Genomic DNA, 10,553 nt, shown 5'->3' on the forward strand with positions numbered 1-10,553 from the left:
TAAAACCGCTTCACATGTGAATGGAAATATTCTTGGGTTCCAGTCCGAGGGTCTGAGGTTTGAATGGTCATCAGGTTGCTAGTTTTAGCTGTCCTCAGGCAGCAACACCCGATTAGTGCTCCAATACCAACCACAAACAAGCAAAACCAATATGAGCATCCCCCAGTAGCTGGGCAGAGAAGTGAGCAGTGGGTGAATGCATCCCCACAGGAAACTTATCGACCTGCCTATGGCTGTAGTCGCATGGGCTAACAGATTAGCAATATTATCTTAGAAGCAATGGTATATGTACAACTTTCTTGTTGGGTCCCACCATTTAGGTTCAAGTTGGTCTTTAGGATGTTTGTTTTTTCCAGGATTTTAAAAGTAGCCAAAATCCGGGGTTGAAATGGTATAACACAGCGGTTCTCAACCTGTGGGTCGCGACCCCTTTGGCGGTCGAACGACCCTTTCACCGGGGTCGCCTAAGACCATCCTGCATATCAGATATTTACATTATAATTCATAACAGTAGCAACATTACAGTTATGAAGTAGCAACGAAAATAATGTTATGGTTGGGTCACACATGAGGAACTGTATTTAAAGGGCCAGACGGTTGAGGACCAGTAAGATAGCAGGACCTTTTCATATGTCTATTGGTCATTTGTATGTCCTCTTTGGAGAAGTGTCTATTGAGGTCCTTTGCACATTTTAAAATTGGATTGTTTGTTTTTCTGGTGCTGAGTTTTATAAGTTCTTATAAAGTTTGGATATTACCCCCTTCCTTATCAGATGTATTATTGGTGAATATGTTCTCCCATTCAATCAGTTGTCTTTTTATTTTGTTGATTTTCTTTGTTGTGCAAACACTTTTTAGTTTGATGTAGTGCCATTTGTTTATTTTTTTCTTTTGTTTCTCTTGCCCGAGGAGATATATGACAAAAAAAAAATATTGCTATGAGAAATAGAAATATCTGAGATTTTACTGTTTATGTTTTCTTCTAGGATTTTTTTATGATTTCAAGTCTAACATTTGTCTTTAACTCATTTTGAGTTTATTTTTGTATATGGCATAAGAAGGTGGTCTACTAGTAGTTTCATTTTTTTGCATGTAACTCTCCAATTTTCCCAACACAACTTACGAATAGGCTATCTTTACCCCATGGTATGTTTTAGCCTTCGTTGCCAAATATTAATTGACCATAAAAACGTGGGTTTATTTCTGGGCTCTCCATTCTGTTCCATTGACCTATATGTCTGTTTTTAGGCCAGTACCATGCTATTTTGATTACTATGGCCTTGTTGTATAGTTTGCTATCAGGGAGTGTGATTCCTTCAACTTTGTTCTTTCTCAAGACTGTTGTGGCCATTCGGGGTCTTTTGTGGTTTCATATGAATTTTTGGAGTATTTGTTCTCGTTCTGTGAAATATGCCTTTGCTATCTTGATAGGAATTGCGTTGAATCTATAGATTGCTTTGTATGTAATACACGTTTTAATGATGCTAATTCTTCCTATCCATGAACATGGTACATACTTCCACTTAACTGTATCTTCTTCAGTTTCTTTCTTCAGTGTCTGATAATTTTTTGAGTACAGGTCTTTTACTTCCTTGGTGAAATCTAATCCTAGATATTTTATTTTTTGATGCAATTGTAAATGGGACTGCTTTCTTGGTTTTCCTTTCTGACAGTTCATTATTGGTATATAAAAATGCAACTGGTTTCAGGATATTTATTTTGTATCTTGCAATGTCACTGACTTTCTTTATCAATGGTATCCTTGTCTTTCATGTACAAACGACTTTCTTAAGTCCAGGAGGCCTGAGGCTGGGGCCCTCAATAACTTTTCCTTAATAGTCTGGAAGGCCTCTTGTCATTCCCCAGTCCATTCGGGCATATAGAAGCTATGCTTAAGGTTGGTTTTCCCCATTTGTCAGTCTAATGGCTGGAGAAATGGCTCCTGTAGTGACTCCCCCTGACACTCCAGTCACAAGCATTTTTTCAGAGGGGAGCTTAGGCAGCCAAGTATTTAGCACAGAATATGTGGCTCCCGTGTCGGTTAAAAAGTCAATTTCTTTCCTGCTGTTAGAGTGACCGGGGTTTCCATGCGGGTGATGGTAAAGGAGCCACCTGGGTTGAACAGAGCCCCTGGACCCCGTCACTCCTGGTCACTCTCGGAGAGCTGGGGCACCGGCAATGCCTTTTGCCTGCTCCCATCTTGTCCTGGCTTAGGTTTGGGCACTTCCTTGCCGGTGGCCCTCCTGTGTGCGGCGGAGGCACCCTTGGGGTCCTCTAGGTGCTAAGCCCGTATCCCTGGGGCCTTCCCTGGCTCGCTGTCTCCAGAGGTCAGCGCAGCAGCCAGCGGACTGGCCTGCTGTTTCATTTCCCTTGTTCCCGTTTTCCTGAGGCCGGGTCTCAGCTATGAAAGACCTTGAAGCAACTTCTACTAACTGTGCCACAGGCATTCCAGGCACCCGGCACCCTCTGAAGCTTTCTTTAAACGTCAGGGGCACTCAGCGTCATGAAAACCATGTGCACAACCTTTGAATTCTCAGAGGCCTCCGGCCCACATCCGTATATTGGCGATAGGCCTCCAAGATCCATTCTAAGAATTCCCAAGTGCTCTCCTCTGGTCGTGGCTTTAGCTGATGGACTCTGGGCGTTCCCTTCCTTCATCCTGCTGGGACCCATTCTTGGCAATGCTCGCGTTTGGCCAGGTCCCCATGATTGACGTGCCATCCTAGATGGGTAGTGGGAATGGCCATCGAGGCCTCTGGCGGTCCCAGGTGCTGGGGTGACTCATTGTGAAGGCGATTAGCTTCTCTGCCTTTCTCTAGGACAACCCTGTGTTCCTCCGCTGTGAGGTAGGTATTCAGCAAATGTTGGCTGTCTATCCAATCAGGGTTCTGGGAGATAAAGATAAAATAAAAGGGACTCTCCACCTTTCTTGGGTCCTCCGTATAGGCAGACATGGTACTCTTCCAGTTACCAAGGTCAGATGTGGTAAAGGGGGGGTACACCCACACCATCCCTGCCCGTTGTCATGGACACCAAATCCTCCTATTGGCACTTGTCTCAATGGGAATTGCCCTGCCCAGATTGAAGGAATCTCCTGACCAAAGAGTCAGACAATCACTTACTGGTATTTATCTTTTTATTTTTTGACTTCTTTATGGGCTCAGAACGCCCTGACCCCTGTTGCATCTGCACACTCTCCACCTCCAATTAAGGCACCAGCTGATGTCAGTAACAATAAGGTTTGTGATTGGAGGAAGCCTGTTGGATAAGGTATGGGCAGCTCCCCACCATTCGGCTCCCTCCTTGGCTGACACGCCCCTTGATTTTCAGTCTAACGATTTTAGGGAAAAAAAAATAGCGTCTTATACACAGAAAAATACAGTATATATAGAGAGACAAAGACAAAAAGAGAATTTTTAGAGCTAGGATTTAAAACTAAATTTAATCAAATCACAAGGACCCTAGGTTTTAGTGGCATCTGGAAGGGATTACCAACGCTAAGGTCACGAGAATTGGTTGATCTTGGGATGGAGGGTGGCCCTAGCGCTGACCACTGGGGACCCTAGGCAGGTTACCTGACCCACAGTCCAGAGCGATGTATGGCTTTCTCTGCACACGTAACTGAGCCAATGGCTTGCTTGGCACATCTACCTATTGCTCTCTGGGTGATACAACCCAGCATAACTCCACTGTCCCTGCGAATTAAGTGCAATGTGTGCCCTTCTGAGCCGCACGTCCGTCTCCATAGAGGACACCAGTGCCCGTAACCAGCTCCTTCCAACAGACAGCAGGAGGCACACAAGCCACTGAACACCGTGCTGCTTTTCTTAGCAAAACTCACCTTGTTGGGTGAGGCCAGGAGCCCCAGTTCTGGGCCGTGTCTGATAAACGAAAGGCCTCTAGGCAGTTTTGTTTGTCTGTGTTGGGGGTTTCTTTCCAGCCTTCGCTCTGTGAGAAAAGCTCACCTCTGCATCCCATGTGCTCCCCACCCCTCCCCCCTCCCCCCTGGGGAAGCAGCTCTGATGAACCCGCTGCCTTTTTCCTTTCCTCCTTTCCTCCTTCCTCTCTGAGACGCACACTAACTGATGCTCAGGACCACTCTGTTGTCCCCGTGTTAACCCTTTCAATCCTTATCACTACCTGACGAAGTTGGCGGTGCTGTGACCCTTATTTTACCGATGAGGAAACTGACGCACACGTCTTTAAGTGACTTGTCCAAGGCCACATACCTACTAAGGGGCAAGGGGGATAGTGAAGCTTGGACTCTCTGGTTCATAAGCACTGTGTTCTGTTTCTCTAGAACACACACACACACACACACACACAGAGACATACACACACAGACACACACAGACACACACAGACATACACAGACACACACCCAGACACACACAGACACACACACACAGACACACACACAGAGACACACACACAGACACTCACAGACATACACACACAGACACACACAGACACACACAGACATACACACACAGACACACACATTCCTCTTCGCACCTATCTGGACCCTGCGCTGGAAGCAGGACACGGCCTGGGCTTTGGGGCTCAGGGAATGCCTCTCCTGCCTTTGCAGTGCCCTTTCTGCCAGGCTCCGCCCCTGCCCAGGGCTGCCCGAGTTTACCAGAGGGCAATCCCTGTTGTGAGGATCGCACAGCCTGCCCTGCCCTGCCCTCAGCTCCTCTAGGATCCGGACACGGGGCTTTAACTCTTCAGCTCCACTTGGGGGCTGGTTAGCTGCGTGGGGGTGAGTCCTCTGTCGGTGACACCACAGAGAGGCTTGCTGGCATGGACTGGGAACCCCCGCGCCAGTCCTGAGCTGGGAACTCAGGCGGGAGGACAGGAAAGGCTGTAAACTAGGAACTCGGCATGAAGATGGAAGGGTTACCAACGTTATCTTTAACCTGGGAAGGGACTTCAAATCATTCACTTCCCCATTTTATGGATGAGGAAACCAAGGGCTAGGGTGGCGATGTGGTTTCCCCAAGATCCCCAGCTGGCTCACAGCAGCTTTGCAAATCGAGGCCCAGGTCCTGCTCTCTACATCAAGTGGTAAAAGCACATTGTTGTGATGGTGCAGCTGCCTCTAGCACCAAGTGAGGGCAGGTATTTGGGCTGGCTTTCCTCAGAGCAGAGTCTTTCTTATGAAAGATATGTTGACATGGGGCAATGACTGGCATCTCTCATTCCATTCGGTGACAGTGCCAAAGCCTGTAGGGCAGTGAATCCCAGAGCCTGGTGCTCACCCCACAGGTGGGAAGTACATGAAGTCATTTCAGATGATACCCATTTTTTAATTTTAGAAGTAATATGTTTATGCTAATGTGTACTAGGGAAGTATATAACTAGACACCAAATCTATTAATATTTTTAATTAATTAATTTTTATCCTCACTGGAGGATATGTTTATTGTTTAGAGAGAGATACACACAGAGAGAGAAATAGAGAGAGAGAGAAACATCAATCAGTTGCCTCCTGTATGCGCCCTGACTGGGGATTGAACCCGAAATCTAGGTATGTGCCCTGATCTGGAATCAAACCCACCACCTTTCAGTGTGTGAGACAATGCTCCAGCCAACTGAGCCACCCAGCCAGGGCTCTCTTAATGTTTATGAGGCTCGTACATGACTGCTTAGGAGGGCTCAGCCCACCACCTTTCGGTTGTGAGACAATGCTCCAGCCAACTGAGCCACCCCGTCAGGGCTCTCTTAATGTTGATGAGGCTCGTACATGACTGCTTAGGAGGGCTCAGTAACTGAAAATATATTCCGTAAAAAAATAGCAGGGGTGATTTGTTCATCAGGAAAAAGCAAACTATGAAGATGACTGAAGTTTGGGAAATGCTTTTGGGGAGAATACCAACCATTTTGGGGGGGGAAAGCTTAATGAGGGACTTGCCTGTAATAAAAAGACACACCCTCAGCCTCATTAATTACCAAGAAATGCAAAATGCAACTAGAATGAGATACATTTTTTCACCTTTCAGATGGGTAAAGATTATAAAGTTTATTCTCACTTTGGCAGCACATATACTAAATTTAGAATGACACAGAGATGATTGGCATGGCCTCTGGGCACAGATGACATGCAAATCCAGGATGCTGGTGTACGAGTGTAACCAAATTTGTATTATTGAGAAGGGCTCTCTTTTGAGGAGAAAAAGAAGATAAAGTGAGATCTATGAGATTAAGTAAAAATTTTGTTGAAAATATTAAATATATATTTAAACTACATCATGAGTAGTATATATATTTTCTAGCTTTTTAAAAATGTATTTTATTCATTTTTTACAGAGAGGAAGGGAGAGGGATAGAGAGTTAGAAACATCGATGAGAAAGAAACATCGATCAGCTGCCTCCTGCAAACCTCCCTCTGGGGATGTGCCGGCAACCAAGGCACATGCCCTTGACCGGATTCGAACCTGGGACCCTTCAGTCCGCAGGCCTACCTACGCTCTATCCACTGAGCCAAACCGGCTGGGGCTTTTCTAGCTTTTTTGACGGAAGAGGCATATCAACAATGACCAACTCAATAGAAACAAATGCCTAATATCCTGATTGAGGTCTCTAAATGCCATTTTTCACGAAAAGGAACCAAGGCTCTTTGGAGAAATGTCTCATTTTATTTCCAGGACAGGAAATACACAAGACAAGCCTTGAACATCTTGTCAAACAAGAAAGCAGCAAGCCGAAACCGGTTTGGCTCAGTGGATAGAGCGTCGGCCTGCGGACTGAAGGGTCCCAGGTTCGATTCCGGCCAAGGGCATGTACCTGGGTTGCGGGCACATCCCCAGTGGGAGATGTGCAGGAGGCAGCTGATCGATGTTTCTCTCTCATCGATGTTTCTAACTCTCTATCTCTCTCTCCCTTCCTCTCTGTAAAAAATCAATAAAATATATTTTTAAAAAAAAAAAAAGAAAAGAAAGCAGCAAAACCATCAAAGACCACTGGACTGATGGCAAAAGGCGTCGAAAGGCAACACGAAGGGGCTCCCAATGGCCAAAGATGGAACAATTTGAACATCAATAAGGATTATAACTACAGTGGAACAAAATACACAAATATATTTCAATCCCTGAATTGATCATTATACTAAAATCAGTTCAAAACAAAAGGAAACCTCATTGGTTACCGTTCAAGGGCACAAGTAAACCAACTCATAGATTTAAAATATTGGCAATAAAAGTAAAGAATCAAGCATCTATCATGTGTTTCCTTTACAAACGGAACGTTTAGGTAACCACATAGTTGATGAGGAGAAGCTTCTCGTTATAGACACTCTCCAGCTACTAAATGAAGGGAGACGGCATAACACCATCTGCAATCATCACAAAGGCTGCTAACATCACAAGTGGAGACATAGCCAGCCATGGTGGCGTGGTGTGCCTTCTGACGGAAGAACAGAACTCCACCTGTGAAGCAGTCTTATCTCCTCCCCAACATAAATCTGATCGAGACTCTAGATCTAACTAGCAAGTTATAGGAAGGACATACCATAAGGTTACAAACAAATACAAAGTGCAGGAGACTTCACAGGACAACTTTTTAAACAAATTATGACAAACAAAAGCAGGGTGGGGTGGGGGAGGGGCAAGAGCCATGGAAGCTCTGAGTTCTTCCCCATTCCTTGTCCTACGCATCTCTTCCATTTGGCTGTTCTGCTTATTATGCTGGGGGAAGGAAACAAAATACTTCCAGTTGAAGACACTATCTGGGTAGAAATTCCCTTCAAACGTGAACGTCACATAACTGATCCATGGAGAGAAAAAGGAGCAGGTATTTTGTTATTAATGTATAGAAACACAATGGACCCCAATGAGTCAAATCAATCTTGAGAAAGAAGAACAAAGCTAGAAGCATCATGCTTCCTGACCTCGAGCTATATCACAGAGCCAAAGTCATCAAAGCAGTATGGTACTGGCATAAAAATAGACACACGGACCAATGAAACAGAATTGAGAACCCACAAATAAACTCTTGCAGGTAGTTCAACTAATATTTGATAAGGGAGCCAAGAGTACTCAGTGGGGGAAAGGACAGTCTCTTCACTAAATGGTGTTGAAAAAATTGGATCATCACATGCCTAAGAATGAAATTGGACTTCTACCTTACACTACTCACAAAAGTTAAGTGGATTAAGAACTTGAAACATGACTGAAACCATAAAACTCCTATAAGAAAACAGGGATAAAATTCCTTAACACTGTTTTTTGTTTTTTGGTGTTTTTTTTTGTTGTTAATAAAACCTAGTAGAATTGGCTATAAGTTCACTAAGACTTATCGCCTAAAGTGGGGGGAGGTGTGGTGGTTGTGGTATGACACCAAAAGCACAAGCAACAAAACCAAATATAAATAAGTGAGAATGCATCAAACCAAAAAGCTTCTGCACAGAAAACAACATTTTAAAAAATAGAAAGGCAACCTATAGAATGGGAGAAAATATTCCCAAACCACATATCTGATAAGGGGTTAACATACAGAATATGTAAGGACCTCGTAAACTCAATAGCAAATAATAATTAATAATACTATTTTTAAATGGGCAAAGGACCTGAATAGACATTTTCCAAGGAAGTTGTAGAAATGGCCAAAAGGTACATAAAACGATGCTCAACATCACCAAGCATCAGAGAAATGCAAATCAAAACCAGGACGAGATGTCACCTCCTACCTGTTAGAAAGGGTATGATCAAAACGACAAGCGATAAGTATTGGTAAGGATAGGAGAAAAGGGAACCCTTCCCACTATTGGCAGGAATGTAAATTGGCGCGGCCACTATAACACATGGTGTGCATGCTCCTCATACCAAAAATAGAATTGCCACATGATTCAGTAATCCCCCTTCTGTGTATATATTCAAAGGAAAGGAAATCACTGTCTTGAAGAGATGTCTGCACCCCATGTGCAATGCTGCATTATTCACAATAGCCAAGGTATGGCACAGCCTGTGTCTACCCACAGATGGATGGGTAAAGAAGATGTGAGATGTGCCCTGACCAGTTTGGCTCAATGGATAGAGCGTCGGCCTGCGGACTGAAGGGTCCCAGGTTCGATTCCGGTCAGGGGCATGTACCTTGGTTGCAGGCACATCCCCAGTGGGGGCTGTGCAGGGGGCAGCTGATCGATGTTTCTCTCTCATCGATGTTTCTAACTCGCTGTCCCTCTCCCTTCTTCTCTGTAAAAAAAATCAATAAAATATATTTTAAAGAAAAGATGTCAGGTGTATACATATATATATATATGAAATATTGTCCATACATATGGAATAGTATACATGTATGTGGGATATTCCTCAGCCATGAGAAAGGAGGAAATCCTGCCATTTGCCACAGACCTTGGGGTATTATACTAAGTGAAATAAGTCAGACAAGTAAAGGTAAATACTGTATGATTTCATTTATATGTGAAACCTAAAAAAGCTAAACACAGAGAAACAGAGTAGAATGGTGGATAGTTGCCAGAGCTGGGGAAATAGAGAAATGATGGTCAAAAGGTACACATTTCTAGTTAATTCTGGGGATCGAATGTACGGCAAGTATAGTTAACAATACTGAATTATAAACTTGGAAGTTGCTTAGAGAGTAGGTCTTAAATGTTCTCACCGTAAAAAATGTAATTATGCAAAGTGATGGCTGTGTTAACAAACCCTATTGTGGTAATCATTTCACAATATATACATGTATTAAAGCATCATGTTGTATGATTTAAACTTATACAATGTTATATGTCAATGACATCTCAATAAATCTTAAGGGAGAAAATGAATGAAGTTGGGCCCCTCTCTCACACCATGTACAAAAATGAACTCAAAATGGATCAAATACCTAAATACAAGAGCAATGACCCAAATCTATCAAATTGCATATTTAAAACAAATGAGTCTATTGTATTATACCTCAAGAAAGCCAAAAAGGTAATAAAATACTGATGTGAGGCCCCAATCCTGAGACGCTGCATGAATTGGTATCGGAGGAAGTTCTACTGAATAATTTTAACAACTCCCAGTTGTTCTAATTTGTAGTCAGGAGAACTTGCATTCAAGAAAACAAGCCTGTTGGAAAAGGTGCTCAGAGGGAGGGGCCTTTTTTTCATGTCCACACCTTCAGCACTCAAAGCTGCAGTCCCACCCTTGCCCAGTCCTTTCCAGGTGACACTCCTCCTCCTGTCTGCACTGTTTCCAGTCTCCTCCCCAGTCCAAACTCCCAGCTCTTTCATACTAACCTCAGATGTATTAGTCCTGAAGAAAGCAAGGTGAAGGCAGTTCGCACTGAATTGTGCGTGACTGATAGTTAAATTTTACATTTTCATAGAGGCTGCTGTGTGCCCAAAGGAAATTTTTAAAAAGTAGGCCCTGGCCAGGTAGCTCATTTGATTAGAGTGTCCCACTTATAGGCCAAGGTTGTGGGTTCAATCCCCAATCAGGGCACATACAAGAATCAATCAATGAATGCATAAATAAATGGAACAACAAAACAAAGACTCTCTCTCTCTCTCGCCCTTCCTCTCTAAAATCAATTAAAAAAAAAAAAGAAAAAAC

The sequence above is a fragment of the Myotis davidii genome, unplaced genomic scaffold (assembly GCF_000327345.1).
Source record: "Myotis davidii unplaced genomic scaffold, ASM32734v1 scaffold363, whole genome shotgun sequence".
Lineage (NCBI taxonomy): Eukaryota > Metazoa > Chordata > Mammalia > Chiroptera > Vespertilionidae > Myotis > Myotis davidii.